At 41.0% G+C, this 27373-nt stretch overlaps 1 long non-coding RNA gene across 1 annotated transcript in view; it reads right to left on the reverse strand.

Moving 5' to 3' along the window:
* Nucleotides 1-27373, reverse strand: part of LOC132345742 (uncharacterized) — a 96589-nt gene that overhangs the window by 27385 nt on the left and 41831 nt on the right. Inside the window, exon 2 of the long non-coding RNA XR_009495250.1 lies at nt 23137-23206. This is a non-coding gene — a long non-coding RNA (uncharacterized lncRNA). The remainder of the gene's footprint in view (nt 1-23136; nt 23207-27373) is intronic.

Genomic DNA, 27373 nt, shown 5'->3' on the forward strand with positions numbered 1-27373 from the left:
TCAATGTTTGCCGTTTCTGGAAACAAGGATCTGACAGTGTATCTAAAGCTTTCTGGGTGTGGGGAGGGGGCAAGGAGAGTGTGGGGATTATTGATAAGTGGGTGGAGGAAAGCAGTAGTCAGGATGGTGGGGATAGAGGAGAAGTGAGTGGTGATGAAACCAAACTAGCAAAAACTGAAGCAAGAACAGAGCAGCTGAACAGCACTAATCAGTGTCAGGAGGGACCCCACGTCTGAGTCAAGGTCACTAGCCTAGACCACCTGAGACAACTTAAGTCTACTCAGGGCAGCTGGGCTGGCTCTAGCATCATATTCTGAGTGCCCAGGAACGTAGGGGTTCTGCCCAAATGGCTCCAGGTTTGCCTCAAGAGTCTATCCTGGCTTTCTCCTTCCAAAGGCAGGCAGATGAATGGCCAGTGGGGGACTGGTTGCTTGTGGGATGGATTGAACTTGTGCTTGTATAGACTGAGGTACTCACAACATGGTTGTGAGATGCTTGGCAGGACATGGAAAGAACTAGGATAAAAAGAGATGAGTGAGAAGCTGAAGAGCACAGGTACGGAGGCGGGAGCCATGAAGCTATCTCCTCCCCACAAGGAAAGTGGAGAATTCTAATCCTAACCTGGCTTTCTAGATTAAAATGAAGGTATGTTCGTCAAAGTAGGAAGACAAAACGTATTTTAATTAATCATATATTAACGTAATTTGTAAATACTTAGATGGTATGGGTCATGATTTATACTCTTTCCTCAGGCCCTATAGGTTAGGGGTGAACCTGCTGATACCAGTGATGGTTAGTCATAAATATTCTGATGATAAGAAATATTTTATATTATAAATTAGTGTGTTGGATTTATTTATATATATTAAAAAAAAAACCTGGTTGGCTTCTTGATTGTAAACCACTTCCTCAGCATCCTATCAATTGAGTCCCCTAGTCCTGTGTCCTTGAGAATGAGATCCAAACCATAGTAATAAGACTCCATGCTTCCAATGCAGGGGGTGAAGGTTTGATCCCTGGTCTGGGAACTAAGATCCTACATGCTGCTGCTGCTGCTAAGTCACTTCAGTTGTGTCTGACTCTGTGCGACCCCATAGATGGCAGCCCACCAGGCTCCCCCGTCCCTGGGATTCTCCAGGCAAGAACACTGGAGTGGGTTGCCATTTCCTTCTCCAATGCATGAAAGTGAAAACTGAAAGTGAAGTTGCTCAGTCATGTCCAACTCTTAGCAACCCCATGGACTGCAGCCTTCCAGGCTCCTCCGTCCATGGGATTTTCCAGGCAAGAGTACTGGAGTGGGGTGCCATTGCCTTCTCCGCACATGCTGCTAGGTGCGTCCAAAAAATAACAGAATTCAAAGGTCAAACCATAGGCTCCATATAAGACAAGAGAACACACATGCTTTTCCTAATTGCTGGCTGGCATCTCAAAGGACACTGATCTTGTCTATATGTAGAGTAAGAAAGAATATCTGAAAACAGGGATAAACTAAAAGAGAGCTAAAGCCAGATGTAAAGAACCTTTCTTTCTAACACATAAAAAAAGAAAAATGCCAGCCATTACTCACCCTCTCTTTTAAAGTTTTAGAATTAATGGTGAAAAACAAAAGTTCTGATGCATGAATTTGGAAAAAGCTGCTATCAAGTACTAAGTGTCCCTTAAGCAAAATTATGGAAAATTGGAATAGAAATTCAATATATTACACAAATAGAAAATTATGTAGGAGGCATAAAAGGCATGTGTTGGAATCTACCTAAGCTCTAAAATTAGGAATATCTTACTGAAACCATTTCTTTACTATTTACCAAGACCACTTAAAGTGACTAAAGCTGACAGTGTCTGTGGGAGCTGTGGTGCTGTTAAGGCCAAGTGGACATGGAATTGCCCCCAGAGCTGAGGCAGAGGATAGAGGACATCAGTGACAATTCCCACCACCAGAGGCAGATCGTCTGCAGCAATCTTCTCTGGGGACTTGCCGAGCCAAGACTATTTTAAATGGGAATTGTTTATCATAACGGTAGGCAATTTTAAAACTTTTCAACAAGGAAAGGAAGCAGTTCAATGAGAAAAGAAGGATGACTTGTAACATGTCAGAATAGTACATTGGTCTCTGGCACACACAGCTTGAAAACACAGTCTTTCCATCTGAGCTAAAAATCACAAGGAATATTTTAGACCACAGTTCAGTTTCTTATAGATAAATATTTGAGCACTTGTGTTTACCGATTGATGGAGTTGACATATTTGTCAACTCGAATTTTTAGAAATATCTCAAATATATATTATCTGCTCTACCCTGTATCAACTTCATCTAAGAAAGTAAGTTGTTGCTGCTGTTGTTTAGTCCTTAAGTCATGTCTGACTCTTTGCCATACCCCATGGACTGTAGCCCACAAGTCTCCTCTGTCCATGGGATTCTCCAGGCAAGAATACTGGAGTGGGTTGCCATGACCTCCTCCAGGGGATCTTCCCAACCCAGGGATTGAACCCCGAGTCTCTTGTGTCTCCTGCATTGGCAGGCAGGTTCTTTATCACTAGCACCTCCTGGGAAGTCCCCCTGCATTGCAGGCAATTTCTTTACCACTGAGCCAAGAGGGAAGCCTAACAAATAGGAAAGGGGAAAAGATACATACAATATATTAACACTAATAATATTTTACACTTGGATATAAAGATTCTCTATTAAAAGAATTTTTAGATAAGTCTGTTATTTGCTTGTAACAACTAGTGCATGAGGTTGATATTACTACATTCATTTTACTGAAATAAAAAAATCTGGGCCCAGAGTTAAATGATTTGTCCAAGATCATACAGAAGAGCTATGTGAAGACTGAACCGAAATTAGTGAAATAATTTCCAGGTCTATAATCATAAGATGAATGATGACTTGATGAATATTGATATTTCATAATGATGAATATTTAACATATTTTGATGAATTGTTACGGGTTGGACATTATAACAAGTAATCTTGCACATCAGTGGGATAGGAATAGTCAACGTCTCAGTTGCACAGACATTCCAGATTAGAGGCTGAGTGACTGAGTCACCCAAACAGCAGAGAGTCAATAAGCCAGAACCGATCTGTTTGCCTGCCTTTGTTTGCCCTCATTACAGCCCTATGTGAGATGCAGGCAGGTGAAATTCACCTGCCTATCTTTGGTTTTCAAACATTATGAAGGAGCAAGTCATGGCTACCTTTTCCTTTTCCTTCCTGCTAGTGTTCTTTCCTGCTCCTCTTCCTGTATTCCACACAAGTCAACCTCAAACCCTTTTAAAATAAAAAAATAGCTTTCTTGGTGCACCTGGGCCAAACATCAACCTTTTCAACATTCCCAGTTAGAATTTTCAACCATCAATCCACTGCTCTGTTTCCCTCCAATTTGCTTTCTTTATACCCTACCTAAGTGGTTAAGTATAGGATCTTTCTAGAAATGCATTTTCCTATTCCACTCTACACATACTACCTACTCCGTGGAGAAGTCAGTATGTGATAGAGTCTGCCGGTCACAGCCCAATGTCTAGTCTTTCTTTATTCCATACAAATAGAGCACTGGTTTCCTACCCAGCTTTAAAAGCTGTATTTCCAAGCATTCTCAAGGTAGGGATGGTCATCAGGCAAAGTGCAGGTGAACAAAATGTAAGCAGATGCCTGGGGATACCTGAAAGAATTTTGCTTTCCTGATAAAGACATCACCGTTTCTCCATGTGGCTTTGTTCTCCATCCCCTTGTACTGCTCAGAGAAGGCTGGAGATCGAATATCTGGGATTCATGAGGTGACCCTGTGGCTCAAAGTCATCAGCCATAAATGGAGGAGCAGAAAGAGAGAAAGCATCTAGACTCTGATGTCATTAAGAGCCACTGTGACAGTCCTAGATGGCTGATCCTGGTCTATTTTCTATGAGAGAAAAACAAACCCTTACTTGAATAATTGACTATGATTCATTTTATGTAGTTGAAAATTATCTTATCTGACATAGTGTGTTAATGCTGAGATAATAGTGTAGCCACACTGGTACCACAACAGCAAGAACAAATCTAATAGCAACAAAATCAACAGCAATTATGACAATGAGTACATACTGTGATTTCAGGGATTTTCTCCAAAAATGAGAAATCAAAGCTGATCCCTATGGGTTTGTAGAAAAAAGAGACGTTTATTGACAAGAGACATAATCAATAGAGAAAACAAAAATAAAGAAAACAGATATTACACGAAGACACGTTTTAAAATATTGCAAAATGTACAACAAACATGTCTATTTTTGTTGTTCAGTCAATAAGTCGTGTCCAACTCTTTGCGACCCCATGAACTGCAGCACTCCAGGCTTCCCTGTCCTTCACCATCTCCTGGAGCTTGCTCAAACTCATGTCCATTGAGTTGGTGATGCCATCCTACCATCTTATCCTCTGTTGTTCCATTTTCCTCCTGTCTTCAATCTTTCCCGGCATCAGGGTCTTTTCCAATGAGTCAGCTCTTCTCACCAGGTGGCCAAAGTATTGGAGCCTATTTTCTCCCTATGTAATTTTCCTTCACATGTTTAACCTTACAGTACTAAAGCAAATATCAATAAGCTAAATTCCCTGGGAAGAACTCCACTTAAAAGCAAGACTATGAATTTTGGAAATGCTTCCACTGATGTCCGTAATTTCTTTCCCACTTCTCTACTGATTCCTAATAACCTCAGCCCCCTCCAAATTCTCATGACATCAGATGTAGTATCATTTTTTAATGTATTTATTTTTAATTGAAGGGTAACTGCTTTACAATATTGTGTTGATATCTGCCATATACCAACATGAATCAGCCATAGGTACACATATGTCCCTCCCTCTTGATGTAATATTTTATGTGTGTCCTCTGGCTCAGCCCAGGACAATACCCAAAACTCATGTGCTCCATTTTTCAAACCTTCAGGACCCTGCATTTTTCTAGGAAGGACATGGATATCCTAAAGCTCTCTAGTATATTAATTAGAAAATATTACTCCATCCTCCATTTTTGTAAAATATCCAGGACCACTTAACACATGACTAATCACAGGTGTTTCAGGGCATCCTGATGAGCCTTCCAGTCCCCATTTTGAGTGACCCTCTGTGGGCAGCTTCCTATTACTATTTGCAGAGCCAGCCCTGTTCCACACAAGTGATGATTCTGACAAAATATCACTCATCACTGATCCCCCACCCTTAGGCAAACTACTTCAGGATACCCCAACATTGTCCTTTCCTGAACATTTCCTTCTGAGCTCTACATTGGTCTCTGGTGGGCACTGTGTGACTATAAAACTATCTTTGCTTTTTTTAGCATCTAATCCCAAACTTAGAAAATCAGCAGTTTCTATAGTTCAATACATCATTTTCCTTCACTGACTTTTGCAACGTGTTATTACACTTGTTTGGAGTCCCTTAGGACGTATGGATTAAAATGGTTATGAGGGGAACTTTCGTTTTTATTTAATTGAAAGTTACTGGTCAGGCAAGTATTCTGTGTAATTGTTCACATGAATTGTTTGGGAAAAAAAATCCATACCTTATTTTCCCAGACCTAAACAGATCTGTATGGTTTTCTTTAATTTTGATATGCATTTCTTTTCCAAACAAACCCTGAACTAAATGACCTCACTAGGCTAGTTTAAAGCTCTAACTGGGAAAAGAGTTTTTTTTTTGCTCTTGAGGCTCTTTTGTGACTTCAGCCTTTATTTTTTCAATTGATTAGTGGATGAGGATTTTGAACATTCATTTAAAGTCTCTAAGATGGATGATTTTAAAAAATCAAATAATTCTAATTCCATATGGTTCTTCTTAATGACTCTACAACTGCAGCTATTTTTTCCATTGTTCCCACTTCTTCCTCCCTTCTGAGAATGAAATTCAGCATTTGCTAAAGCAAAGAACCAGATGAACAATTACCCTTAATGCGTATTTTCTCTTTTTCTGTCTCATAGTGTATTGAAGTTATAGATTCAGACAGAATCTCTTTGCGAATGTGGACAGCAGACTGCACTCTGTCTTTTCATGCTGTCATATTCCTTTGTTGATATCTGTTTTAAGATGAGCTTGCCCCATGCATCACCAATTGTCTTTTGTTTTCACGCTGCGGGGAAGACTGGGCTAATCCATATGTCACTATGAAACTTCAGGCCTCTCTGTTTGACAGGTAGCAAGGCTGACAGCAATCTATTGAAAATGCATTTCAGACTATCATTTTTCCAGTCTAATTTACTCTTAATAAAATGACTTTGAAGACAAGGGGTCTACTCTGTGTTGGTTTGCTTCTTTTAGATAATTGCATTTTGAGAAAGATGCATTGACAGTTTTCACAAATACAAAATGATGAAATTCCCTTGGGAATAAAATAAGATAGCTTCACAATAAATTGCATCTTTTAGCCTAAGTGATCCCAAAGCACTTTGGGAACTGTAGACGTTCAGATGACTCCCTAGGGTAGGGAAGTGGCCAGACATTCATCCAAGTTCTAGAGCAAGAAGCAGTGTAAAAAGACAGCACCACCCCCATGCATACACACCTTTGAGAAACAAGGAATATGTATGTACTCCAGGTGTGTGTATGTGCATGTTGCTGGCCAAATTTTACAAAAGAGTATACATGCAAAATAGTATAAAAATATATGCACAAAACTGAGCTAACATCAAATTATTTTTTAACCTGCTTTCATTTTTAAAATTCATTTCATGCTGTGCATTTACACACAGATCATTACTTCTTCCTCCAAAGAAGAATCAAAATAGTGGATGTTAACATCTTTGTTCCTTTATCCATTTCCCATCACCCTGGCAAAGTCATTAATCACTTAGTACCCAGATCTCCAAATTTGAAAGAACAAATCTGTACAGAACTTTCCTCACATGAACATTTGACTAAATTTTGCACAATAGACAATTGATCACCCAATACAAAGTACTAATTTATAAAGGCATGGTATTTTTTAAGCCATTGAAATATTACTAAAAATAAGAAAGAACCCTCAAAGTTTCTTAAGCTGTGTCATCTGCAACATAACTATTAATTATGTTGATTAAAGATAAAACTATCTATCCCATAGGTAGAAGATAATACAAAGATTTATCAGTATATTAATTTCATTAACTGTTTTAATAATCTAAATGGTCACTCATACTATTTTTTCTGTCACCAATGATAATTCAATTTTGAAACTGAAAAAAATTACACTAAAATTAGAGAAAGTGGTTATTTTTAATCATCTGTTTAACTAGGATGCTGGATGCATATATTTGTCTTCAATTAATCTTAATTGTTACTTAGATAAGAGGGAGTGATTGTATTTCTATTATTGACATGCGGTTCTGTAACAAGCAGAGCTTTTAACACTAAGAAAAGGACAGTGAAACAAACACAAGTGAAAATGACAGGGTCCCTGAAAATATTCATGAACCTCATTTTGTAATGTCCATCGTAGCCTTTACTCCAGAGTCTAAAGAGGGAAAAATAAAAATAAAGAATGTGAGAAAGATTCTCTCTGTCTCTCTGTCTCTCTAAAACCCAAAATTAAATACTCCGGGAAGTTGGAGTGTGAATATTAATCTCTGTTGAACTGGCACCTGGGGCTGTACTTTCTCATCTCACAGTAGTGGAACTTCTGGGTTTTCTTGAAGGTGTAGCGAGGCCTGAACTCTTGGAATACAATGTTTTGGTGCCATCTGGTGGATACTTTTCAGGTTGGCAGCCTCTGTTAAGAACCTGGTATGTTTCTGAGGAATGACAGAAGGAAGGACCAGAGGAAGCGGGGAATTAATCTCTCTTGCCTAGAGAATCCCAGGGATGGGGGAGCCTGGTGAGCTGCCGTCTATGGGGTCGCACAGAGTCGGACACAACTGAAGCGACTTAGCAGCAGCAGCAGCAGTGATATACTATGCAGTTCTCCATAGGACATGCTGAGAACTACTGGCAAGGAGGTGGTGAGGAGGCAGCAGTCTAGATGGAAGCAGAGGGGAGCCAGTGATGATGAACCCAAACCACCAAGAGCTGAAGTGAGGTTAGAGCAGTTGGACAACCCTAATCAGCATTGTGAAGGGTCACACATTGTGGTCTGAGTTGAGGTCTCAAGCCTGGAGCACCTGAGCCATCTGAGGTCTCCTCTTGGCAGCTGGGCTGGCTCTGGGATCTGAGGAGGGAGAGGTGGAATCAGAGGGGCTGTAGGGCATATCCCCAGTGGTTCAGAGAGTGAAGAATCTGCCTGTAATGTAGGAGACCCGGGTTCGATCCCTGGGTTGGGAAGATCCCCTGGGGGAGGGTATGGCAACCTATTTCAGTATTCTTGCTTGAAGAATTCCATGGACAGAGGCTGGCGGGTTACAGTTTGTGGGCTCACAAAGAGTCGCACACAACCAAAGGACTAACACTTTCAGTTTTAGGGCATGTCCAGTGCAGGGCTGGGCAGCAGCCCTTGACTGTCAGTCTGTGATGACCTCTTTTTCCCACAGGAAAGGAACTGACCCAGTATTTAGAAACAGGGTGCTGGCAGGATAAGTTGTAAGTCAAAGCTAAAACTCCATTACCAAAAATCTTCACAATCCTAAAGGTGCTTTAACTTAAAATTTCTGCTCTTCTCTGCCACTTTCAACCCAATCCTTAACAAAGCAAAACAAACAAAATTATTCCTAGTCTTCCTTTTTCAATAATGGCAAACTATCCATTTTCCAAGTCAGAAACACAGTTTGCTTGATGCCATCCCTGTTTCTCACCACTCATATGCAGACAGTTCAAAAGTCCTGTTGATTTCATGCCTTGAACATCTCTCGAATCCACCCACTTCCCTTCATCTCTGCCACCACCTGGTTTAAGCCGTGCCTCTCTCACCTGGTTGGCTGAACTAATTTCAACTACATCTACTTCCACTTCCTTCCACTTCTCTCATTTCTGATCCACTCTCTACAGGGCAGTTAGGGCTGTATTTTTAAAATGAAATCTGATCATGGTGCATCCTCTGCTTAAAATGCTTCATTTTCAAAGTCAGAAGCCCTCAACTTTGGGATAAAGATTAAGCTCTAACAGGCACAGCAAGACTCTGCATGATTAGGCCCCCGCCTTCCCAATCTCCCTCTTCAGTGTGCTCAGCTCTAGCCACTCAGGTCTTCTTTTCAGCCCATTTTTCTTGCTACTACAGGTCTTCTGTACATGCTGCTTAGGCACTTCTCTCTTCCTGATTCCTCTAGTTAACTCTCATTTATCTTTCAGAACTCCATTCAAAGTTACTAATTCTCTCCTGGCCTTTCAAACCAAAGCCCCCACCTTAAGCTCTAATGGCTCTAATTTCCATTCACTGGTGACTCAGACGATAAAAAATCTGCCTGCAATTCAGAAGACACAAGTTCTATCCCTGGGTCAGGAAGATCCCCTGGAGAAGGGAATGGCAACCCACTCCAGTATTCTTGCTTGGAGAATCCCATGGACAGAAGAGACCGGTGGGCTACAGTCCATGGGGTCGCAAGGAGTTGGATACAACTTAATGACCAAACAACAGCAAAAGTAAAAGTCACACTTGCAATTTTAATCTAGAAACTATTTGAATATCTAGCTCCCTGCCTCCCCCTAACAAAGAATATAACTCCCATGAGGGCAGAGACTGCACATATTTTGGTCCACCTTTATATATCCTGGGGCCAACACCGTCCTTGGATGAATAACTTAATTTAAAAGAAAAAAAGAAGAGAGGGAGGGAGGAAGGAAACAAGAAGAAAGGAATGGCAGGAAATTATTAAAAAGTTATTATATAGGGAAAAGCTTTAAGTTCATCAAAGATTGATGTATAAAATTAATTTTTTTCTTAAGCAGACTATCCTGAAACTTCTTTCTGATCCAGTGCGTATTGTGAATGCCAGCCCAAACCCCTAACAATGAAGGGTCCTGCTTAATGCAGCAGTGAGGAACCGCCCTGCCCAGGTCAGACAGTAGCACCAATCCCATCTCCTGCCCTCCCCAGCTAGGAGACCTCAGGCCACCACCTTCACCTCTCTAAGGTTTAACAGCCTTAAGCATTAGAAGGGGATACTCTCAGCATCTGCTCACAGACTTGAAAAGAGTAAGTGAAGCAGTCCAAATGAAGCACTCAGGAAATCTTCAGTTGACAGCAGCTTTGATCTTCACCCACAATCAACCTCCGGACGATTTCTTTTGCCTCTGCTTTTCCACTCCTTCTGCTCCCCGCCATCTGGGCCTATCACGGCAAAACCCTCCTCACCTTCCAAGGCCTTATTCAAACGCCACCTCCTTCAGGAAGCCTTCCATGCTCCTTTCAGCAAAATCCATGTAGATTTAGTTAATGAACCCAATGTTGGCCCACTCAGACTTTGTAAACTCATGTATGGTACTTATAAAAGGTATGGGGGAAAGCATCCAATTGCTAAATTTTCATTTAAAGAAAAACACATAAATATATACCTGTGGTGGATTCATTTTGATATTTGGCAAACTAATACAATTATGTAAAGTTTAAAAATAAAATAAAATTAAAAAAAAATGTATCTGCAGTACGAGATTTATCCAAACCACATTTATCCAAACCATACTTTATCCAAACCACATGCCTTCTAGCTCATCACAGACCTGTCCAGCTCACACCTCCCATCGATTTATTTGTCAGACCCATCTAAGTGTTTGGATTCGTTTAACCTTGGTTTAAGCATTTGGAAACAAAATCCAGGAAGGTTTGCTGTGACTTCTTTGAAATGTGTCATAGTTCTTCCAGGAATAGATGAAGCAAAACATACTCCCTGCCTTTCTGGATGATACGGCGAAGACTCGGGACAAGAGGGGGAAAGAATTCTCAAAATTTGGTCTATCTGCTATATCTCTGTAATAAAGAAAGTTGACTTGCCTTCTTGTACACTTGGGTTTGTTGTATGAAATGCCCACCTGCTCCCAGAGAAATATAACACTACACTCAGCATTTGGAAGTATACAAAGTAGGTCCTCAGTAAATATTTACTGAACAAGTGCCCAAGTAGATTAGTACAAATATATTTAAGGTTGACATCCATGCCTAAAGGGCTTCACTGGCAGTTCAGCTGGTAAAGAATCTGCCTGCAACAAAGGGGACCCCAGTTATGTCCCTGGATTGGGAAGATCCCCTGGAAAAGGGAATGGCTACCCACTCCAGGATTCTTGCCTGGAGAATTCCATGGACAGAGGAGCCTGGCAGGCTACAGTCCATAGGGTCACAAAGAGTAGAGCACAACTGAGTGACTTTCACTTTATGTGTCATTTCCATGCCTAAAGGGCTTACCTGATGGCTCAGTGGTAAAAGAATCCTCCTGCAACGTAGGAGACCCTGCTTCAATCTCTGGGTTGGGACGAGCCCTTGGAAAAGAGAATGGCTACCCACGCCAGTATTCTTGCCTGGAGAATCCCATGGACAGAGGAGCCTGGAGGGTTACAGTTCATGGGTTCCCAAAGAGTCAGACAGGGCTGAGCGACTAAATAATGATCCCCAATCATCCATGCCTAAACACAGGCAAGAATGTGTTCTAGAAACATTTACTGTATCTAGACTCACATGAGCTAACAAGTTTGCCAACTCCCACCCTTTGGAAATACAAAGTATACAAGTGAGAAAGACACATTTGATTGATGGCTAAATAATTAGTTCTCTGGGCCCTAAAACATTATTTCACAGGGAGTTTTTAGAAAGCTGTCACTTTACCCCAGATGTTCCATCTATACAGATCAAATCCAGACAAAGTAACAGAGGATTCTGAAGCATTATCTGGATAAATTCAGTAACCCTGCATTTCCTCTGGGTAAGGATGCTCCTGACTTGTCAATAAAAGAAGGGCTTACCTTCTTTGGTTACATTTTCCAAGTAATTCAATGTGTGCACATAGACCCAAGAAAGAGAAAAGGATAGCAAGGAAATGTGGAAAATAACGAGAGCTCTATGATTGGAGGCTATTTCAGAGCATCCATTGCCCTCTCAGTTAATTACAGGCTGCTTCTCCAAGAATCCTCTCTAATGCTGGCTTTTGTTACTAGTCTAGCTCAGCCGAGCAGCACATTGCCAGCTCTCCAAACCACCTTCCTTCTTCCTTTTTCGCTTTTTCCACAGGACAAACATACTTCAAGGATTAAATCATATGAGTCCTTAAAGAACAAATACTAGACTGGTTACATTTTCGGATCTCACTTGCTGTTTTAAAACCCAGATCTTTTACCTACCACAGTAGTTGTGCTGGCTGACCATCTGGGTTTGGCATCTACAGGGGTAGGTAATAGTAATAACTGGCATGCATTGATTGTCTAGCAAGTGCTAAACATTTTGTATATGTTTTAAATATTATCTCATCAGGTCTCACAACTACTCCTGAGATCAAAGCTCAAAAAGGTGAAGTGACTTGTTCCTAGTTCCAGAGTAACTGAAATGTGAGTTTAAAACACCATCGCTGCTTTTTATTTTTTTTTTAATTTTTTTTAAATTTTATTTTATTTTTAAACTTTACGATATTGTATTAGTTTTGCCAAATGTCGAAATGAATCCGCCACAGGTATACCCGCGTTCCCCATCCTGAACCCTCCTCCCTCCTCCCTCCCCTACCCTCCCTCTGGGTCGTCCCAGTGCACCAGCCCCAAGCATCCAGTACCATGCATCGAACCTGGACTGGCGACTCGTTTCATACATGATATTATACATGTTTCAATGCTATTCTCCCAAATCTCCCCACCCTCTCCCTCTCCCACAGAGTCCATAAGACTGATCTATACATCGGTGTCTCTTTTGCTGTCTCGTACACAGGGTTATTGTTACCATCTTTCTAAATTCCATATATATGCGTTAGTATACTGTATTGGTGTTTTTCTTTCTGGCTTACTTCACTCTGTATAATAGGTTCCAGTTTCATCCATCTCATTAGAACTGATTCAAATGTATTCTTTTTAATGGCTGAGTAATACTCCATTGTGTATATGTACCACTGCTTTCTTATCCATTCATCTGCTGATGGACATCTAGGTTGCTTCCATGTCCTGGCTATTATAAACAGTGCTGCGATGAACATTGGGGTACACGTGTCTCTTTCCCTTCTGGTTTCCTCAGTGTGTATGCCCAGCAGTGGGATTGCTGGATCATAAGGCAGTTCTATTTCCAGTTTTTTAAGGAATCTCCACACTGTTCTCCATAGTGGCTGTACTAGTTTGCATTCCCACCAACAGTGTAAGAGAGTTTCCTTTTCTCCACACCCTCTCCAGCATTTATTGCTTGTAGACTTTTGAATCGCATCCATTCTGACTGGCGTGAAATGGTACCTCATAGTGGTTTTGATTTGCATTTCTCTGATAATGAGTGATGTTGAGCATCTTTTCATGTGTTTGTTAGCCATCTGTATGTCTTCTTTGGAGAAATGTCTATTTAGTTCTTTGGCCCATTTTTTGATTGGGTCATTTATTTTTCTGGAGTTGAGCTGTAGGAGTTGCTTGTATTTATGGTTCAATTCACAATGGATCCCTGAACCAAGGCCTCCATTGGCATCTTTAAAGCACTCTGGGGAGGCCCAGGGAAGACTCACAGCATTATGGCTTTTGATTAAGGGATAGGAGGATGCTTTGTTCTTATACTAGCTTGAGGGAAGAAATGAAATCTGGAATGCAAGATTCAGAGGATTGATGGCAAAAAAGCACTTTGGGTCAGGGAAGACAACTCCATCACTCCAAGAGTTAGCCTGAAGCCACACTCTTGGCCGAGGCTGGAAGTATGCATAAGGTGCTTTCATTTAATCATTTTAAAGTATCGATACTTAATTAGCATCTTCTAATTATATACTTTAGCATACATGGCCCGTCTTTCATTTTGTCTTAACTCAGGAATAAGAATTACTAAGGATTTCAGAGAAAAAAAAGAAAGGAAAATGAAGTTCAAATTTTTGAAAATTACAGTTACAAAACGTCTTACTGAGAGAAAAGTGATTTAGAATTATGTATGTGTAAGGCTACTTTAAGCCTCAGAATGGGGAGAAAAGTGTCTCTGTTGAGATTCAAATGCAGGTTCTCTAGTATTTCAAAGTTTGGACTGTGGTCTCAGGAGATGCCTGGCAGGTAGGTTGTTCTTTCAAATCAAAATCTCATGCAAATCTAAGCTGGGCCATCGCATTCATAAACTGAGAGTGAAAGGAAAATGAGGCTGGGAAAAAATGGGAAACTCGGGGCCAGATAAACAGTTGTTTCTCTCCAGATTTGAAAAAAAGTAACAGAAAACAACTTCTTGAAACAGGCCTCTCTTACCACTTGCGTCAGCTCCCACCTGGGAGCGCTTGTTAAAAGTACAGCTGCCGAAGCTCCATCCTCAATGTTCTGCATCCAGTCCTCTGAGGGAGGAGCCCGTGAAACAGAATTCTTAAGCTGAACCTTCCTAGTTCTTCTAAGGCACAGTAAATTTTGAGAATCTCTGGCATAGAGAATATGTAGAACACTTATTGACTAGAATCTCTCATCTCAAACCATAGCTTGATAGATGGTAAAAATCAATGTTGGTGATAACTCTTATGTTAAAGTCAACGTTTGAAATTCACATGCCAGAAAAACATGGAACAGTTACAGTTACTTATCATCATTACATGATTGTCGTTACATGGCAACTCCCCCAACACACACATATACACGAGGAACAATGTGCCACATAAGACAGCACAAGGAAAGCTTATGAACAAAATCATCTGCGGGTAGATGTGAGGAATTAGATATGGCTGTTTTTGGCTAGACACCATTTGCTAACTAACCATCGCATGCTATCTATCTGTTTATATTTGGCTCTGTTTACTTATGCACTTAAGCATAAGTATGTCCACCCTCTGATGCCCTCTCGCAACAACTACCATCTTACTTGGGTTTCTCTTACCTTGGACATGGGGTATCTCTTCACGGCTGCTCCAGCAAAGCACAACCGCTGCTCCTTACCTTGGACGAGGGGTATCTCCTCACAGCCACATAATGAAACATAATCACAGAAAACTAGCCAATCTGATCACACAGACCACAGCCTTGTCTAACTCAATGAAACTAAGCCATGCCCTGGGGGCCACCCAAGATGGATGGGCCATAGTGGAGAGGTCTGACAGAATGTGGTCCACTGGAGAAGGGAATGGCAAACCACTTCAGTATTCTTGCCTTGAGAACCCCATGAACAGTATGAAAAGGCAAAATGATAGGATACTGAAAGAGGATCTTCCCAGGTCGGTAGGTGCCCAATATGCTACTGGAGATCAGCGTAGAAATAACTCCAGAAAGAATGAAGGGATGGAGCCAAAGCAAAAACAATACCCAGGTGTGGATGTGACTGGTGATTGAAGCAAGGTCCGATGCTGTAAAGAGCAATATTGCATAGGAACCTGGAATGTCAGGTCCATGAATCAAGGCAAATTGGAAGTGGTCAAACAGGAGATGGCAAGAGTGAACGTCGACATTTTAAGAATCTAAAATGGACTGGAATGGGTGGATTTAACTCAGATGACCATTATATCTACTACTGTGGGCAGAAATACCTTATAAGAAATGGAGTAGCCATCATGGTCAACAAAAGAGTCTGAAATGCAGTACTTGGATGCAATCTCTGAAATGACAGAATGATCTGAGTTCATTTCGAAGGCAAACCATTCAATATCATGGTAATCCAAGCCTATGCCCCAACCAGTAGTACTGAAGAAGCTGAAGTTGAATGGTCCTATGAAGACCTCCAAGACCTTTTAGAACTAACACCCAAAAAAGATGTCCTTTTCATTATAGGGGACTGGAATGCAAAAGTAAGAAGTCAAGAAACACCTGGGGCAACAGGCAAATTTGGCCTTGGAGTACGGAATGAAGCAGGGCAAAGGTTAATAGAGTTTTGCCAAGAGAACACACTGGTCATAGCAAACACCCTCTTCCAACGACACAAGAGAAGACTCTACATGTGGACATCACCAGATGGTCAACACCGAAATCAGAGTGATTATATTTTTTGCAGCCAAAGATGGGGAAGCTCTATACAATCAGCAAAAACAAGACTGGAGGCTGACTGTGGCTCAAATCATGAACTCCTTATTGCCAAATTCAGACTGAAATTGAAGAAAGTAGGGAAAACCACTAGACCATTCAGGTATGACCTAAATCAAATCCCTTATGATTATACAGTGGAAGTGAGAAATAGATTTAAGGGACTAGATCTGATAGAGTGCCTGATGAAATATGGATGGAGGTATGTGACATTGTACAGGACACAGGGATCAAGACCATCCCCAAGAAAAAGAAATGCAAAAAAGCAAAATGGCTGTCTGAGGAGGCCTTACAAATAGTTGTGGAAAGAAGAGAAGCAAAAAGCAAAGGAGAAAAGGAAAGATATAAGCATCTGAATACAGAGTTCCAAAGAATAGCAAGAAGAGAAAAGAAAGACTTCCTCAGTGATCAATGCAAAGAAATAGAGGGAAACAACAGAATGGGAAAGACTAGAGATCTCTTCAAGAAAATTAGAGATACCAAGGGAACATCTCATGCATAGATGGGCTCGATAAAGGACAGAAATGGTATGGACCTAACAGAAGCAGAAGATATTAAGAAGAGGTGGCAAGAATACACAGAACTGTACAAAAAAGATCTTCACGACCCAAATAATCATAATGGTGTGATCACTCACCTAGAGCCAGACATCCTGGAATGTGAAGTCAAGTGGGCCTTAGAAAGTATCACTACGAACAAAGCTAGTGGAGGTGATGGAATCCCAGTTGAGCTATTCCAAATCCTGAAAGATGATGCTGTGAAAGTGCAGCACTCAATATGCCAGCAAATTTGGAAAACTCAGAAGTGGCCACAGGACTGGAAAAGGTCAGTTTTCATTCCAATCCAAAGAAAGGCAATGCCAAAGAATGCTCAAACTACCACACAATTGCACTCATCTCACATGCTAGTAAAGTAATGCTCAAAATTCTCCAAGCCAGGCTTCAGCAATATGTAAACTGTGAACTTCCAGATGTTCAAGCTGGTTTTAGAAAAGGCAGAGGAACCAGAGATCAAATTGCCAACATCTGCTGGATCATCAAAGAAGCAAGAGAGTTCCATAAAAACATCTATTTCTGCTTGATTGACTATTCCAAAGCCTTTGACTGTGTGGATCACAAGAAACTGTGGGAAATTTTGAAAGATATGGGAATACCAGACCACCTGACCTGCCTCTTGAGAAACCTGTATGCAGGTCAGGAAGCAACAGTTAGAACTGGACATGGGACAACAGACTGGTTGCAAATAGGAAAAGGAGTACGTCAAGGCTGTACATTGTCACCCTGCTTATTTAACTTATATGCAGAGTACATCATGAGAAACACTGGGCTGGAGGAAGCACAAGCTGGAATCAAGATTGCCAGGAGAAATATCAATAACCTCAGATATGCAGATTACACCACTCTTATGGAAGAAAGTGAAAAGGAACTAAAAAGCCTCTTGAAAGTGAAAGAGGAGAGTGAAAAAGTTGGCTTAAAGCTCAACATTCAGAAAACTAAGATCATGGCATCTGGTCCCATCACTTCATGGGAAATAGATGGGGAAACAGTGGAAACAGTGTCAGACTTTATTTTTTTGGGCTCCAAAATCACTGCAATTGGTGACTGCAGCCATGAAATTAAAAGACACTTACTCCTTGGAAGGAAAGTTATGACCAACCTAGATAGCATATTGAAAAGCATAGACATTACTTTGCCAACAAAGGTCCATCTAGTCAAGGCTATGGTTTTTCCAGTGGTCATGTATGGATGTGAGAGTTGGACTGTGAAGAAAGCTGAGTGCCGAAGAATTGATGCTTTTGAACTGTAGTGTTGGAGAAGACTCTGGATAGTCCCTTGGACTGCAAGGAGATCCAACCAGTCCATTCTAAAGGAGATCAGTCTTGGGTGTTCATTGGAAGGACTGATGCTGAAGCTGAAACTCCAGTACTTTGGCCACCTCATGGGAAGAGTTGACTCATTGGAAAAGACCCTGATGCTAGGAGGGATTGGGGGCAGGAGGAGAAGGGGACGACAGAGGATGAGATGGCTGGATGGCATCACCGACTCAATGGACGTGATTTTGAGTGAACTCCGGGAGTTGCTGATGGACAGGGAGGCCTGGCGTGCTGCGATTCATGGGGTCGCAAAGAGTCGGACACTACTGAGTGACTGAACTGAACTGAACTTATGCATTCAAAGCAGCCACAATTCTAGCTCTGAATCCCAAAACTTAATCATTTTCTATAGAGCAATTCTCATATAACAAACACTGTGCTCTACACACAAGAAATTACATGGTTTCCATAACCACAATTTAATTATTAGCTCCATTTTACAGATTAAAGAAGCTAGGAATTAGAGAAGTTAAATAATTTGAACACAATCACACAGTCTAAGGGCTTCCCAGGTGGCACAGTGGTAAAGAACCCACTTGCAAGTTCAGCAGACATTAGGTGCAGGTTCTATCCCTGGGTGAGAAAAATCCCCTGGAGGAGGGCATGGCAACCCACTCCAGTATTCTTGCCTGGAGAATCCCATGGACAGAGAAGCTTCATGGGCTGCAGTCCACAGGGTAGCAAAGAGTCAGACAGGACTCAAGTGACTTAGCACGCATACACACACACACACACACACACACACACACACACACACACACACACACAGTCTAAATGACTTCCCTGGTGACTCAGTGGTAAAGAGTCCACCTGCCAATGCAGGAGAGGTGGGTTCAATCCCTGGGTCAGGTAGATTCTCTGGAAGAGGGAACGGCAAACCCACTCCAATGTTTTTGCCTGGGAAATCCCATGGACAGAGGAGCCTGGGAGGCTATAGTCCACGGAGACACAAAAGAATCCAATATGACTAAGCAACTGAACAACAACAAAAACACAGTCTAAAGACACCATACAGCTTGGACTCGAATTCAGTTCTGACAACTCTAGGCTGGACTTCATCCTAAAAATAATTTCTCCCTCATCTCTACTCCATTTCTCACTCTCAGCCATATATCACTGCTGAAATTCCACCATCCAGAATTCTTTTCTGCAGCGAAGTTATCACTAAGTAAACACCAGAATTCTTCCTTTGCATTAAAACACTGTTGAGCCAGAGACACCAGCTGTCAGTCCTTCATACCTTACTGTGCATGAGTCATCAGTGGTCCTGTACCACTTGCTGAACTAGATGAAGGGGAAGTTCTTTGAAGGGCAGAGGATGGAGGTGTGGTTGGGGGCACTGCCTTGCTCAGGAAGGGATAGGAGAATAAAAGCCTCTTACTCACCAAGGAAGTTTGCAGGTCCTGAGTGCTTGGGGTCCAGAGAAGTGAGGCTGCCAAGAGGTGACAATCTGTAAGTGTGCCTCTTGTGATTTGCCTGGAGTTGGTCCTTTCTCCATGAAAGTGCCAGTAATGTTCTACTTTCAAACGTATGTTTAAAGGACTTGGGCTTGAGACCTAGCTCTGCCATATTTCAAATTGGGTAAAGCTGACCAGAACTGTCCCTGTTGTTAGAAGCCTCACTCAGGCGTCACGTTTTTTAAGTGTGGGGCTGCTGTTAAAATCTTAAGGGAACACATGGCCCCATAATATTAAGATACCATGGTAGTAGGCTAACCTTAGCTTAAACCTGACTCTCTCTATCTCTCTCTCTCTTTTGAATTTGGCTGCACTGGGTCTTAGTTGCAGCATGGGAGATCTTTGATCTTCATTGCAGCACGTGGGATCTGGGCTTCCCAGATGGTGCTAGCAGTAAAGAATCCACCTGTCAATGTAGGAGACATAAGAGACACAGGTTCGATCCCTGGGTTGGGAAGGTCCCCTGGAGGAAGTTATGGCAGCCCACTCCAGTATTCTTGCCTGGAGCATCCCATGAACAGAGGAGCCCGGTGGGCTACAATCCATAGCGTTGTAAAGAGTTGGACATGACTGAAGCGTCTCAGCATGCATGCATGCATGTATGTAGGATCTAGTTCCCTGACCAAGGATCAAACCCAAGCCCCCTCCATTGGGATCACAGAGTCTTAGCCACTGGACCAGCAGGGAAGTCCTAAGCCTGACCTTTATTTATGGACACTTTCACTAAGATTTTATTGATGAGAACCCACCCACTTTTTCAAGATTATCTCTCATAGCTACCTAATATTTTCTCTAGTGTGTCTCTGAAGTTCCCTCCTACATTCCAAAATAAATGCTAGAAAGTAGACACCTTGAGAGTTGCCCTTTCATAGCTTTATCTTTCTAACCTCCAAAACATACAATGTTATTAAAAAAAATTTTTTAAATACCCAAAAATCCAACTCAGATTTTTTCAAATTATTCAGTTTTTATATAAGATACAGGAAACTTGGTTCCCTACAAGGGCCATAAAAAGATATAGTTAAGGAAAATACAGAATATAGCAGTAGTATTCTAAAGAATTAGTGGAGGATATAAAAAAGCTCAAGTTTTAGGATCAGATAGCCTCACTGAATCCTGTTTAACAAGTTACAGTTGGTCCCCTACATATGAACCACCATAAGGCATGACTGAAATTGCAGCATTGTCCTCTGTCTCCTATTGCTGACGATCTTTCAGCCTTACCATCTCTCTCCTCCTCTTCCCGCCTCTAGTCAGTATCTCTGCTTGCCTGTTGTGATGCCAGCCCTTGTAGTCCAGCTGTTGTACTGTACTACTGTACTTTTCAAGGTGAAAAGTAACAGTTCAGTCATGTCCGATTCTTTGCAACTCCTTGGACTGTAGCCCTCCAGGGTCTTCTGCCCATGGAATTTCCTAGGAAAGAATACTGGAATGGGTAGCCATTCCCTTCTCCAGGGTATCTATAATATGAAAAATGTATTTTTGTATGTGTGTTTGTTTTTCACATATTATTTGTGTGAAAGTATTACAAACCTATTATAGGACAATACTATATAGCTGCTGGTGTTAGTTTGGTATCTAGGCTAACTTTGTTGGACGTAAAAACAAATTGGATTTATACATGCCCTCTCAGAGCAGAACTTGTTTGTATGTGGAGAACTTAGTGTACTAGATGCAGCATCTGGGGTAAATTAACACCTCTACCCTTCTGTTTCCACATCTGTATTATATACCCACCACTGAGGGTATTAATGATGATTAACTGTGCTAATTAAATGTTTTTTTAGAAAGCCTACCTTAGAGTAGGAAAAGGTCAGTTTTCATTCCAATCCAAAGAAAGGCAATGCCAAAGAATGCTCAAACTACCGCACAATTGCACTCATCTCACACGCTACTAAAGTAATGCTCAAAATTCTCCAAGCCAGGCTTCAGCAATATGTGAACTGTGAACTTCCAGATGTTCAAACTGGTTTTAGAAAAGGCAGAGGAACCAGAGATCAAATTGCCAACATCCGCTGGATCATCGAAAAAGCAAGAGAGTTCCAGAAAAACATCTATTTCTGCTTGATTGACTATGCCAAAGCCTTTGACTGTGTGGATCACAATAAATTGTGGAAAATTCTGAAAGAGATGGGAATACCAGACCACCTGACCTGCTTCTTGAGAAACCTATATGCAGGTCAGGAAGCAACAGTTAGAACTGGACATGGAACATCAGACTGGTTCCAAATAGGAAAAGGAGTATGTCAAGGCTGTATATTGGCACCCTGCTTATTTAATTTATATGCAGAGTACCTCATGAGAAACGCTGGGCTGGAAGAAGCACAAGCTGGAATCAAGATTGCCAGGAGAAATATCAATAACATCAGATATGCAGATGACACCACCCTTATGGCAGAAAGTGAAGAGGAACTAAAAAGTCTCTTGATGAAAGAGAAAGAGGGGAGTGAAAAAATTGGCTTAAAGCTCAACATTCAAAAAATGAAGATCATGGCATCTGGTCCCACCTCATGGGAAATAGATGGGGAAACAGTGGAAACAGTGTCAGACTTTATTTTTTGGGGCTCCAAAATCACTGCAATTGGTGACTGCAGCCATGAAATTAAAAGACACTTACTCCTTGGAAGGAAAGTTATGACTAACCTAGATAGCATATTGAAAAGCAGAGACATTACTTTGCCAACAAAGGTCTGTCTAGTCAAGGCTATGGTTTTTCCAGTGGTCATGTATGGATGTGAGAGTTGGACTGTGAAGAAAGCTGAGCGCCAAAGAATTGATGCTTTTGAACTGTGGTGTTGGAGAAGACTCTTGAGAGTCCCTTGGACTGCAAGGAGATACAACCAGTCCATTCTAAAAGAGATCAGCCCTTGGTGTTCTTTGGAAGGAATGATGCTAAAGCTGAAACTCCAATACTTTGCCCACCTCATGCGAAGAGTTGACTCATTGGAAAAGACTCTGATGCTGGGAGAGATTGGGGGCAGGAGGAAAAGGGGACGATAGAGGATGAGCATCACTGACTCCATGGATGTGAGTTTGAGTGAACTCTGGGAGATGGTGATGGACAGGGAGGCCTGGCGTGCTGCAATTCATGGGGTCGCAAAGAGTTGGACACGACTGAGCACTGCATGAACCGAACTGAACTGAACCTTAGAGTAAGAACTCAATAGGCTAATATTATTAAGAGAGATAAGCCAGAGGACAAACATCAATATTTCTCATATCCCTCCCAGAGTTAAATATCTTTACCCATTTACCAGGAAGAATTATGGAATACTCATAATAGTTTCATTTCTCTACAATGCCCTCTTATAAGACTGTGGGTAATAAAATGATCCATTTCTTAAAAATGAGAGAATAGGAATAAAATTATCCTAGCAAGCTCACCTAATCTTTCTCAAATCCCTTATCCATACAAAGGAGCAAAAACTTGTATCAGTGTTTTCTGTAACTTAGTTCAAATATGTAAAAATGCTTCATAAATTACATGATACAGTATAAGTTCAAGATATTTATTATTTGGCATAGAAGCAACTGAGGATATAGGATGTGATTTTAAATATATGAAGAAAGCACACTGAATAGCTGTCTCATCAAAAAGAGGCATTTTCTGTCTAATTTTATCCTTACTACTCAAGGTTAATCTCCAACACCTTTTTAAAAACCTTATCAATGGCAGTGATAAAATATGAGATTAAAAAATATAATAATCACTGGAAAAGAAGAAACCCCAGGGTCTCATTTCTTCAGGATATAGTTGCCCAGTTATGTTTGATGGAGAGAAAATCACTAAAATCACCGAAGGAGCTTACCTGCCAGCCCCTCTATCAGCATTCTGGAATAGATCTTTGACCACCATCCTTCTTCAGGAGATAACAGCTCCTGCATTATATTCCACAATTAGTACTTAAAAACAACATGAACATTTGCTTTTTATATTTAGATGCAAACATTTCCATCAGAGATATTTTACTAGCATTAATTTGAAATTTTATATATGTTCTAGAATATAATGGAAACTGGCAAAGTGAGTAGTTCTATCGAAGAAAGAATTTTTATCTTACATTTTTACCAAAAAAAAAAAAAAAACCCTCCTAAACCTTCATCTAAAAATGCTATCTTGGGTCTGTGTGTAGAACCCAGGTGGTTACTCTGCATAGATCTTTGTTAGGACTCATTTTCCCAGGCTGATGAGAATATTATAGACTGTACTTAAAACCTGAAAGTTTATGTATCACAGTTTGTTTACTGAAGGAGGTGAAATATTTTTAAACTCTCACTCTGTTTTTATAGAGGGAACAATTTCCCCTGGAGAGAAAGACTATTATTAGCATGAAAATTTAAAGGTGTGATGATTTTAAAAAATAGCAAAGTGGTGAAAAGAGCAGGATCTAGGGTCACCTGCCAGGGTCTGACTCAGGTTCTGCATGTGGTAGCTGTGTGACTTTATGAAACTTTCTTAACCACCCTGTGCCTTGGCTCTCCCATCTTTAAACTCTTGTGACATATACATACAAACTCTCGTAGCATTTGTAGATTTAATCCTTAAGCTGAGTGGTTAAATATAAAGAACAGAAAGGGCAACAATGAGAATTTATAAACATGCACAAACTCTTTGTGCAACCAATTTGACATGATATTTTTCTTTTCCACAAAGATGCAATAGCTTATACAACTTTGCCCAAGATACGCTTCATAGTTAGTATCTAATACTAAAGCTAGAATAATTTCTTTTAGGGATGAAGTTAAAGACATTATCTTGCGGTAGCATGTTTTAGTGCTGCTTGCTCAGTCACTCAGCCGTGTCCAACTCTCTGCGACCCCATGGACTGTAGCCCACCAGGCTCCTCAATCCATGGAATTTCCCAGGCAGGCATACTGGAGTGGGTTGCCATTTCCTCCTCTAGGGATATTATAGTGTACCTGTGTGTTTATATACATAGTAGTTATTGTTGTGAGTTAACAAAATTGTTTTCTCCCTGTTGTTTTCAAGAATATCTGGTCTGAAAGAAATGTGAGCATTTATACATTGTTTTCTGTGCACCCTGCACTATATGAGAATTACATTTTATATTTCACAGGTAATCCTTCCCTCAAAAAGGTGGGTAAGCTCCTACCCATGGGAAAAATTGAGCTCACTGCCTATTTTTATATAGCTTACAAGCTAAGAACAGTATGAAAAGGCAAAAAGATAGGACACTGAAAGATAAACTCCCCAGGTCGGTAGGTACCCAATATTCTACTGGACATTGGAGGAGAAATAACCCCAGGAAGAATGAAGAGGTGGAGCCAACGCAAAAACAGCACCAAGTTGTGGATGTGACTGGGGATGGAAGTAAAGTCTGATTCTGAAAAGAGCAATATTGCATAGGAACCTGGAATGTTAGGTCCATGAATCAAGGCAAATTGGATGTGGTCAAACAGGAGATGGCAAGACTGAACATCGACATTTTAGGAATCAGTGAACTAAAATAGACCGAAATGGGTGAGTTTAACTCAGATGACCATTATATCTACTACTGTGGGTAGGAATCCCTTAGAAGAAATGGAGGAGCCCTCATAGTCAACAGAAGAGTCTGAAATGCAGTACCTGGATGCAATCTCAAAAACAATAGAATGATCTCTGTTCGTTTCCAAGGCAAACCATTCAATATCACAGTAATCCAAGTCTATGCCCCAACCACTAATGCTGAAAAGTTGAAGTTGAATGGTTCTATGAAGAACTACAAGACCTTCTAGAAATAACACCCCCCAAAAATTTCCTTTTCATTATAGGGGACTGGAATGCAAAAGTAGGAAGTCAAGAGATACCTGGAGTAACAGGCAAATTTGGCTTTGGAGTACACAATGAAGCAGGTCAAAGGTTAACAGAGTTTTGGCAAGAGAACACACTGGCCATAGCAGACATCCTCTTCCAACAACAAAAGAGAAGACTCTACACGTGGACATCACCAGATAGTCAATACTGAAATCAGATGGATTATATTCTTTGCAGCCAAAGATGGAGAAGCACTATACATTCAGCAAAAGCAAGACCAGGAGCTGACTGTGGCTCAGATCATGATCTCCTTGTTGCCAAATTCAGACTTAAATTGAAGAAAGTAGGGAAAACCACTAGATAATTCAGGTATGACCTAAATCAAATCCCTTACATTTATACACTGGAGTGACAAATAGATTCAAGGGATTAGATCTGACAGAGATTGCTTGACGAACTATGGACAGGAGTTTGTGACATTGTACAGGAGGCAGGGATCAAGACCATCCCCAAGAAAAAGAAATGCAAAAAGCCAAAACAGTTGTCTGAGGAGGCCTTACAAATAGCTGAGAAAAGAAGAGAAGCTAAAGGCAAAGGAGAAAAGGAAAGATATAAGCATCTGAAAGCAGAGTTCCAAAGAATAGCAAGGAGAAATAAGAAAGCCTTCCTCAGTGATCAATGCAAAGAAATGGAGGAAAACAACAGAATGGGAAAGACTAGAAATCTCTTCAAGAAAATTAGAGATATCAAGGGAACATTTCATTCAAAGATGGGCTCAATAAAAGACAGACATGGTATGGACCTAAGCAGAAAATATTAAGAAGAGGTGGCAAGAATACACAGAACTATACAAAAAAGATATTCACGACTCAGATAACCACAATGGTGTGATCACTCACCTAAGCCAGACATTCTGGAATGCAAAGTCAAATGGGCCTTAGGAAGCATCACTAAAAACAAATCTAGTGGAGGTGATGGAATTGCAGCTGAGCTATTTCAAATCCTAAAAGATGATGCTGTGAAAGTGCTATACTCAATATGCCAGCAAATTTGGAAAACTCAGCAGTGGCCAGAGGACTGAAAAAGGTCAGTTTTCATGAAATCCCAAAGAAAGGCAGTGCCAAAGAATGTTCATACTACTGCTCAATTGCACTCATCTCACAGGCTAGCGACTTCGCTTTCACTTTTCACTTTCATACATTGGAGAAGGAAATGGCAACCCACTCCAGTATCCTTGCCTGGAGAATCTTAGGAACAGGGGAGCCTGGTGGGCTGCTGTCTATGGGGTCACACAGAGTTGGACACGACTGAAGTGACTGAGCAGCAGCAGCACAGGCTAGCAAAGTAATGCTCAAAATTCTCTAAGCCAGACTTCAATAGTATGTGAACTGTGAACATCCAGATATTCAACCTGGATTTAGAAAAGGCAGAGGACCAGAGATCAAATTTCCAATATCCGTTGGGTCATTAAAAAAGCAAGAGAATTCCAGAAAAAACATGTACATCTGCTTTACTGACTACACCAAAGCCTTTGACTGTGTGGACCACAACAAACTGTGGAAAATTCTTTAAGAGATGTGAATACCAGACCACCTACCTGCCTCCTGAGAAATGTGTATGCAGGTCAAGAAGCAACAGTTAGAACTGGACATGGAACAACAGACTGGTTCCAAATCGGGAAAGGAGTACATTGAGGCTGCATATTGTCACCCTGCTTATTTAACTTATATGCAGAATACATCATGCAAAATGGCCAGGCTGAATGAAGCACAAGCTGGAATCAAGATTGCTGGGAGAAATATCAATAACCTCAGATATGCAGATGACACCACCCTTATGGCAGAAAGTGAAGAAGAACTAAAGAGCCTCTTAATGAAAGTGAAAGAGGAGAGTGAAAAAGCTGGCTTAAAGCTCAACATTCAGAAAATGATCATGGCATCCAGTCCAATTACTTCATGGCAAATAGATGGGGAGACAGTGGAAACAGCGAGAGACTTTATACTTTTGGGCTCCAAAATCACTGCAGATGGTAACTGCAGCCATGAAATTAAAAGACACTTGCTCCTTGGAAGAAAAGCTATGACCAACCTAGACAGCATATTAAAAGGTAGAGAAATTACTTTGCCAACAAAGGTCCATCTATTCAACGCTTTGGTTTTTCCAGTAGTCATGTATGAATGTGAAAGTTGGACTACAAAGAAAGCTGAGCACTGAAGAATTGATGCTTTTGAACTGTGGTGCTGGAGAAGACCTTTGAGAGTCCTTTGGACTGCAAGGAGATCCAAACAGTC

The sequence above is a fragment of the Bos taurus genome, chromosome 1 (assembly GCF_002263795.3).
Source record: "Bos taurus isolate L1 Dominette 01449 registration number 42190680 breed Hereford chromosome 1, ARS-UCD2.0, whole genome shotgun sequence".
NCBI lineage: Eukaryota > Metazoa > Chordata > Mammalia > Artiodactyla > Bovidae > Bos > Bos taurus.